This window comes from Anas platyrhynchos, chromosome 29 (assembly GCF_047663525.1).
Source record: "Anas platyrhynchos isolate ZD024472 breed Pekin duck chromosome 29, IASCAAS_PekinDuck_T2T, whole genome shotgun sequence".
In the NCBI taxonomy this organism is placed as follows: Eukaryota; Metazoa; Chordata; class Aves; order Anseriformes; family Anatidae; genus Anas; species Anas platyrhynchos.
The window spans coordinates 5718738-5726650 of NC_092615.1; positions in this window are offsets into that span (position 1 = coordinate 5718738).

Sequence of the window (7913 nt, forward strand, 5' to 3'; positions counted from 1 at the left end):
GTACAAAGTCCTTCTTCCCCTGGCTGCTTTGCATCTCTTTGGGCAAAGTCTGTCTACATACAGTGCAGGGCCCTGCTGTGAGCTAGTGTTTAATTTTAGAGAATCATAGAAGCATTCAGTTTGGAAAAGACCTCTAAGATCATGTAGTCCAACCTTTAACCTAGTACTGCCAAGTCCACCACTAAACCATGCTACTAAGTTCTACATCTCCATGTTTCTTGAAGACCTCCGGGGATGGTGGCTCAACCACTTCCCTGGGCGGCCTGTTCCAGTGCTGTACAACCCTTCCGGTAATGACATTTCCCCTTATATCCAAGCTAAGCCCCCCCCGATGCAACTTGAGGCCATTTCCCCTCATCTTACCACTCAGTGCTTGGGAGAAGAGCCCAGTCCCCACCTCTCTACAACCTCCTTTGAGGTAGTTGTAAAGTGCAATAAGGTCTTCCCTGAGCCTTGTCTTCTCCAAGCTAAACAACCCCAGCTCATCAGCTGCTTCTCACAAGACTTATTCTCCAGACCCTTCACCCTTTGTTGCTCTTCTTTGGACACACTCCAGCACCTTGATGTCCTTCTTGTAGTGAGGAGCCCTAATATCAAGACAAAAATCAAATAAACACTGACAAAAGCAGCCAACTGATCTGAGTGGTATATTTGCAGACCTGCCAGGCACCTGAAAATTCATGGCCACTCCATTTCTGTGGCAGGGGATCCTACAGGAGGTGGCTTTGAAGTTATCCCAAGTAATCCCTTTGAAGTTATCTCGTTCAGGGCCAAAATCGAAACTCTTCCCCCAGCAACACTGCAGCAGAGCATGGCTGTGGCTTTGTGGGCAGGACTGAGCCTTGAGGACCCACGGCGACCGTGCAGGCAGCTTCTGGGCCTTTTCATGCAGGCAGCCGCCAGCCTGAGCTCCTCAAATTCCCTGTGGGGCTTCTTCTTCTTCTGCCACCACTGGCACCAATCCTCTTGCAGAGCCAATTCTGGTTGGTGTTTTTTTACTGGCAGCCCCCAAGCCCGTGGCTACAAAGTGGCTGAGATCAGCTCTGGAAGCTCATCAGGGCCATCCTGCAGGATGCAGAGCTTCCTGGTGACCTGAGGGGAGCAGGGAGCCTGCCTGTACCCAAGGGATTTCTTGCAGCATTGCAGGGGCTTGGGCTCCCCAGGGTGTAGCAATTTGACAATTGAGCTGCCGGTGTCCTTGCTCTGCCAGGTGGAGGATGAAGTGTGTTGCTGTGGTGCCCAGCCTGCCTGTGCTCATCCAGAGCTGTGCACCTCCGGCTGCCCACAACTATTTTGGAAGAGACCTCAGGAAGGTGAGCACTGCTGTGTGTCCCAGGGACCAGAGACTGCTCATAGCATTGCTGCTTCAGCGTCAGCATTCATCCCCTTCCCTGCAAGGGAGCATTCCCAGGCACCTGAAGAATGAATTTCCCTTCCCTGTGAGCAACCGAAGGTGGATTTGACTGCAGGGCTTAAATCCAGTTTAAAATGCACTAGGACCTGACTGCTGACAGAGACCATCTGGTCTGTGACCTTTGTGCATGAGGAGGTGTGAAACAGCCCTTCAGAGATAGCCACAGCAGACAGGATCCTTCTCGGTGGCTCATTACCGTGCGGCAGCACAGCCCTGGGCACAGCCCAGCAGACCTCCAGCCCCTGGGGATGGCTGGGGCCAGAGGAAAGCAGTGGATGTGGGAGAAAGCCCTGTGCTGTGGCTGCACTCCTGCCAGCCTGGTGCTGCCTGCCTGCCCAAGGGGCTGTGGGGACAGGATTTACGGCAGCGTGCAGCGTGATCTGGCAATAGTCTGACCTGTCACTCCATGAAGGACATGGATAAGGAAAAAGGCAAGATAGCCACTCTTCTGCTGCACAGCATGTGCTCAAAGCTCAGCCCATGTGGGAGGAAAAGGGGCTCATAAAAATATGATTAGTTTTACTCTGCCTCATTTCAACCCAGAGCGCGCTCATAATTCACCGTTACAGACAGGGGTTCACAGGCAGAGACCCCACTGATAGACATTTTGGTAACTACTTTCAATTAGAAATTTCTTGGCAGGTTCCCAACTTTGTGTCAACCCCTTCTGGGCTGCGTTTTGGCCGGGTTGGCTTCATATGTGTAATTGAGTCCCTGCTGAGTGACCCAGCAGGAGGAGCTGCCTTGCTCATGGCGAAGGTGCAGAGCTATCCGTGACAGCCTGCAAAGGAGGAACGTTTCACACGCATCTGAGAAAACTGCCTTCTAGCTGAATTTTTCCATTAATTTTCATTTATTTATTTATTTATTTATTTATTTCTGACACCACTAGGTTTGTTTAAAGGAAAACCGTTTTTCAAGATGTATGCCAAACAAAAGCCAGGATTAATCTGAGGTGTCCCTCTCCCATCCTTAGGTTGGGCAGGGACTGGCACTACCTCCTTCCCTGCCAGCTGGCCCATCCCATGCCTGGCTGGGAGGTGGTGGAGCCAGAGCAAGCCCTTGTCTCAGCTCTGCTTCAGCCACTGCTGAAAAATTTTAAAGCCTGTTTTATAGCGGGCAGGTCTGGCCTGAGGCCTTTCTGCCTCCCCGGAGTCTTCATGAGAAAGTCATTATTTTGCTGATTTTGTTGACACTTTGTGTAAGAGTTGCCATGGCTCTCGCCCGGCACACCTCTCCTGGCCAGGGAGGGCGCCGGCACTGCTGCTGCCAGCGATGGCCAGGGTGGGGATGCAACTGCTGTGAGGACCTGCTGGGGTGGAGGCAACCCCGCTGCCCTGGCTCTGCACTGTGGGCGAGACCATGCCCAGGCTCCTGCCTGATCCTTCTCTTGCTCCAAAAATGCATTTTGCCGTTTCTGGAATGGTTCCACATTTTGCCACAAGCCTCGTTTTTTTTTTTGTTTTTTTTTGTTTTTTTTTTTCTGTGACTTTTCCCAGACAGGAATGCGGGTATCCCGAACATCCCAAAGTTTCAGGGCCCATTAGGACATGGGAGCAATGTCCTCATCTTTGCAGCATGGTGTGAACCAGGAGCGGCACAGAGCTGTGCTGCAGCCTCCTGTGAGGCTGGGGTCACTTGGGACATGGTTGCGAGTGCAGGCAGGGGAGGACAAGGGGGGCACCATGCTGGGCTTGCTGCCAAGGGAAGATGCTTGCTGTGCTTGGAGGGATGGTCTCCTTTGTATGTGCCTGTGCTGCCATGGAGTGCAGAGGCAGCCCCTAAACTCCCCTCCGCCCCTGGCACTGCTCAGCACCCTCCTTAAGTAATTTTGCAGACTAAACAGCCATTTCTGATGAAAAACATCCCACAGAAAGCCCATGAACAGTCACGGAGTAAAACTGTGGCCTCTCTTAATGGTATTTTCTTTGTGGTTTTGGTTTGGAATATCTTCCTCTTAATTGAACAATGAAACCCTCTTGGGTTGAAGCAATTTGCCGTTATCCCTTCATTTTTCTTGCAGCCCTCAGTGCTTGGCACCAGGATCCAGAGCTCCAGGAGGTTTCACTGGGCAGCAGCAGGGCCAGATGCTGACCTCCTCACCTGCCGCAGGACCTGCTTCCTTCCCTCCTCCACCTGCACTACGTGTGCTTGGCGCTGCCACCCCCACCACATCCTCAGCTCAACCCTCCCCAGGATGCGTGCAGCCAGGGAGCGATGCCAGCAGCTGCTGGGGCTCTCCACCATGGGGCCTCGTCCCCTTGCCGCAGCTGGGACACAGGCATGTTCTCCAGGGAAGGTGTTTTCTCCAGCAAGATACGTAACAGACGACCTAAGGCATGCTCCCTCCGAGGACTGTTCCAGCTCCTTCCAGTGTGGTTGTATTTTATCTGTGGAGCTCTGTAAGGATTTTGTTCCGTCATCCAGGAATTTTTATGACTCCTTTGTGTGTATATAATGTGATTGCCCTGGAACAGGGAGAAATTAATCATTGTTCCTTTGTTAGTTTTCAGGAATTTTTAATGTCTATGTTTTTGTTCATCTGTCATGTCCAAATGTGGGGTCCATGAGCTATTTGACATTGAAAATGACTTAATTGCTTAGATTTTCCCCCTCAGTGTTTATGGACACTTGTTCATGGTAGATTTTGAGTGTGACATTATGTACCATGTACTTCCCGGCTGTTCCCAATTTTTCACTCCATTCCAGTGGTTCACAGCATCTCCTCTCCCTCCAGCCATCAAGCCTGAACTTGGTAGTCTCCTGGAGGGCTGGTGGGAAAGTGAGGCTGTGAGAGGGAACCCAGGGGAACAGTAACCTGAGGTGGGAACCCAGAGATTCTTGTGGTTCTGCAGAGATATCTGCACAGGGAAGATGTCTTAGACATCATTGCGCGTGGTGCCTTGCACCAGGGCTCTGGCCAGGGCTACAGCTGACACCATTGGGTTGCACACTGAGTTCACCAGGCTCCATCACGTTGAGCAGGGAGGAAGCAAGAGCCCAGCATGCTCCATTTCTTCTCCAGCTCCTGGTACTGGACAGTCTCAGTCTGCCTGGGCTGGGGAGCATCAAATGGAGGAGGTGAGCACACAAGTGAAGCCTGGATGTGCCTCCCCAGAGACAGCAAGAGGCAAGGGCGCATCCCAATTGCTCATATCTGGAGTGGCAGCAGCTCATACAAGCCTCCAGCCTTGGCAGGGTGCTGCTCCTGGCCTCCCCACCTCTGGCATGAGCAACCACATGGTCACACTGCCAGGAGCATCCTGGGGCTGCATAGGGAAGGTGCACAGCATGGGGCAGGTGCAGCCCTCGGTGTGCCAGGCTGCCCATATTTGCCTGGGTGGCTGCAGATGGGCTGCTTTCCCTGCCAGCCCCACATCTCTGCAGGGCCAGTGTGCCTGTTGGGCTCCACCACACAGCCTTTCCAGGCTCCTTGTGCAAACGACAACCAGGAAGCACTCCAGGAGCAGAGGGAACTCTCTGGGCTCTGCTCCCAGACTGCTGTTATCCTGCAAGGCATCAGCTTGGGGCTGGTTTAAACCCAAGTGGATCAAGGATAGCTTGGCTGGTCAAGAGGAGGCAGCCAAGCCAAATAGTAGCAGCTCCCAAACCTCCTCCTAAAGCCAGAGCCCACTAGGTTACTCTCTGGACTTCTGGCTCTTTAGATAGAAGGGGCTGGTACCAGCCCTGCCAGACACAGCCTGCAAAGGACAAGGTGTGGGGACGGGCACTCACTGGCTGCAGAACTGACATTTGGGCTCTTTGCAGACTCCCCAGGGTAGATGGAAACTACGTATCACTAAACATACTACACACGTCATTAGGAAAACTTTAGTTAAAATAAAAGATGCAAATTGTCCCAGGCTGTGTTTCCTGATCACTCAGCAAAGCCTTTGCAACATCATGTGCTTTTGCTGTGGCTCTGTAATGTCTTCGACGCTTTCTCGGGCACGTTTACTCCTGCTCCATTGAAGCTGTTTTGCATTAAGTTGTTTGTTTAGCAGCTACTGGGATTTTGGCAGGACAGCTGTTGCCTTCTGCTGGTTGCAGACCATGAGAGTGTCATGTGATGCTGCTTGCAGAGCATCTGGCCATGTCAAGGTGGCCACAAGGCTCCCAGGGGTCTGCATGGCATGGCAACTGTGGCAGGGCTGAGGGTGCCAGCTGGGCAGCATCACTGGCCCCACAGCACCCATCACCACCATTCGTCACAGAGCCCTGGGGATCCATGGTGACCGTGGGCCAGCCTCCGTAGACCACTCTGGGGAGGTCACCCAGATCCCAGACCCCCAGTGAAACCCTCTGGACCCCACGTGCACTAAAGAAAACAGTCCCAGCGTATTAATACTTGCAAAAACAAATAGGAGGAAGACAGGAGAAAGAATGAGCTAGCCATTAGGGGAGTGTTAAGTTTCTCCCCTCTAGACATCCAATCCCTAAATTTCCTATGGACATTTCCTCCCTGAGCACCTCATGCCAAGAGCAGTTCTGACAAGTATTTTCGTCTGTGCCTGGGCGGGTCTGCCCCAGCTTTTGAAGGGCATATATGCCCCTCCCAAAGCCAGATTTGGCTCTTTATTTTATTTATTTATTTATTTATTTTCTCTTCTGCATCTCTGGCTTGTACATCACAATGCAACATCCTGATTTCCAGCAGGGCAAAGCTCTGCTTGGATGGGAGAGCACAGAGAGGAGCCAAAGCCATGGGAGATGCTGCTGGAACCAGCTCCACATGCTTCCTGGGGGCTTTCAAGGATTCTCCATGCTGCTCCTCAACATGGGTTTTTTTTTTTTTTTTTTTTTTTTTTTTTTTTTTTTTGTGTGTGTGTGTAATTCTAGGAAAGGCCAGCAGCTGATTTCAGGAGGACCCTGAGCCAAACAAGTGAAGTGAGACTAAACCAGCAGCGGAAAGCAGTCAGCCTTGGTGAGCATGCTGGCAAGGCAGACAAGACGTGTGTCGGCACGGTGTTCCTCCCTGCTGGGAAGAGGACTCAATGTATGCACCCTGCGCCCACCCTGCCCGTCCCTGGGAGCACTCATGGTACCGGGCAGTGTGAGACACCGAGCATCCCTCATCCCAAGCTAATATCCCTAAGGTAATGCTCTGCTAGGGTTTCCACCTGGGCTGGGTAAGTATTTGGGGGATCGCAGGGTGGTGACAGTCAGAAAAGGACACCTGGGGGTGTCCTTTACATTTAGCTTGGCTGTAATCTGTCCCCCAAAGCAAGCAGGTCTCTCTTGGCCTTGTGGCTGCCAAGTTACCACCCCACATGCAAGTTAATTAGCTCTGCTCTTTGTTTTCTTCCCAGTGTTTTTCCACAAATATCTGTGTAAACAGGATATTTCTTTATGACTTTTGAAAATGGAAGTGGTCTGTGCTGTGTCGTTGTTTGTTTGTTTGTTCCGTGTGATGTGCAATGGTTTCCAGGAAAGCTGGAACCCTCCCAGCCCGCAGCCAGGTGCCAGGGGTGCTCCAGCTGGGGGTGCGGGCGCACGTGCCTGCCCCCAGCACCCGCGGCACTCACGGCTTGCCCCAGCCTGCGCCCTCCATGTTGCACAACGGCCAACGGAAAACACGGATCGTGTTTCTTCCCAAACCTGCCAGAAAACAAACACAAAGACACTTTTGGGGGGCTGGAGAAAGGGAGTATTTAAGCAAAACATTTCTGTACGATGGAAAAAGTCATTAAGCTGAGCAGCCTTGTGGCAATGCCTATTTGTACACACTGCTGGTTTCCCACATTGGAAAGCTTTCCCCAGCTCTAAATTCAGTGCTGCGGCGTGCACTGGATTTTGCAGAGAGGATCCAGCAAAAGCACAGAGAGGTCAGTCTGCTGGTACCCACGAACTAGCTGTTAACTCTGGAGAGTAATGTTGTCAGGGCAAACAGCACCAAGCACTCTCTTTTTATAAACAAGCCCATGAGAAGGAGAAGCAATGGTGCTTTCTGCGTGTTTTTTGTTTTTTTTTTTTTTTTTTTTTTCCCCAAACTGTCTTTGTGGGGTCATCACACAGGAGATTGCCATTACCTGTGTAGCAATGGGGGAGGAACAAGGATAATTAAATCAATCCTGCAGGCCAGGGCGGGTGAGAGGATGTGGTGATGAATGCAGCTGGGGAAGTGTTTGTCCCAGTAGGAGACAGCTGAGAAGTGACAGAGATGTGAATGGGGTGTCCCTGGCTCTTCTGAAACATCCCCAGCAAGGCCACCCCAACCCTGAGGCATGCAGGCTTCAGCTGTGGGTGCTGCCAGGGCTTGGTTCCCCCCAAATAGGGCTACAGTGGGACAGCTGCAGCCCCTCTGCTCTTGGCCAGGCTGAGGGGCTGCAGCACATCAAGCAGCCGGGAGTCCCGGATTTGCCTTAAATTAAAAGTTGTTTCTTGTAGGACTTAAATTCCTTGACATTGCTCTTTGTATTACTGACCTGGATTTATTTATTATTAGGAATGACTTTTCCCAAGTTGCCATAGAGCATCACTGCAGCTGGGGCCAGGATCT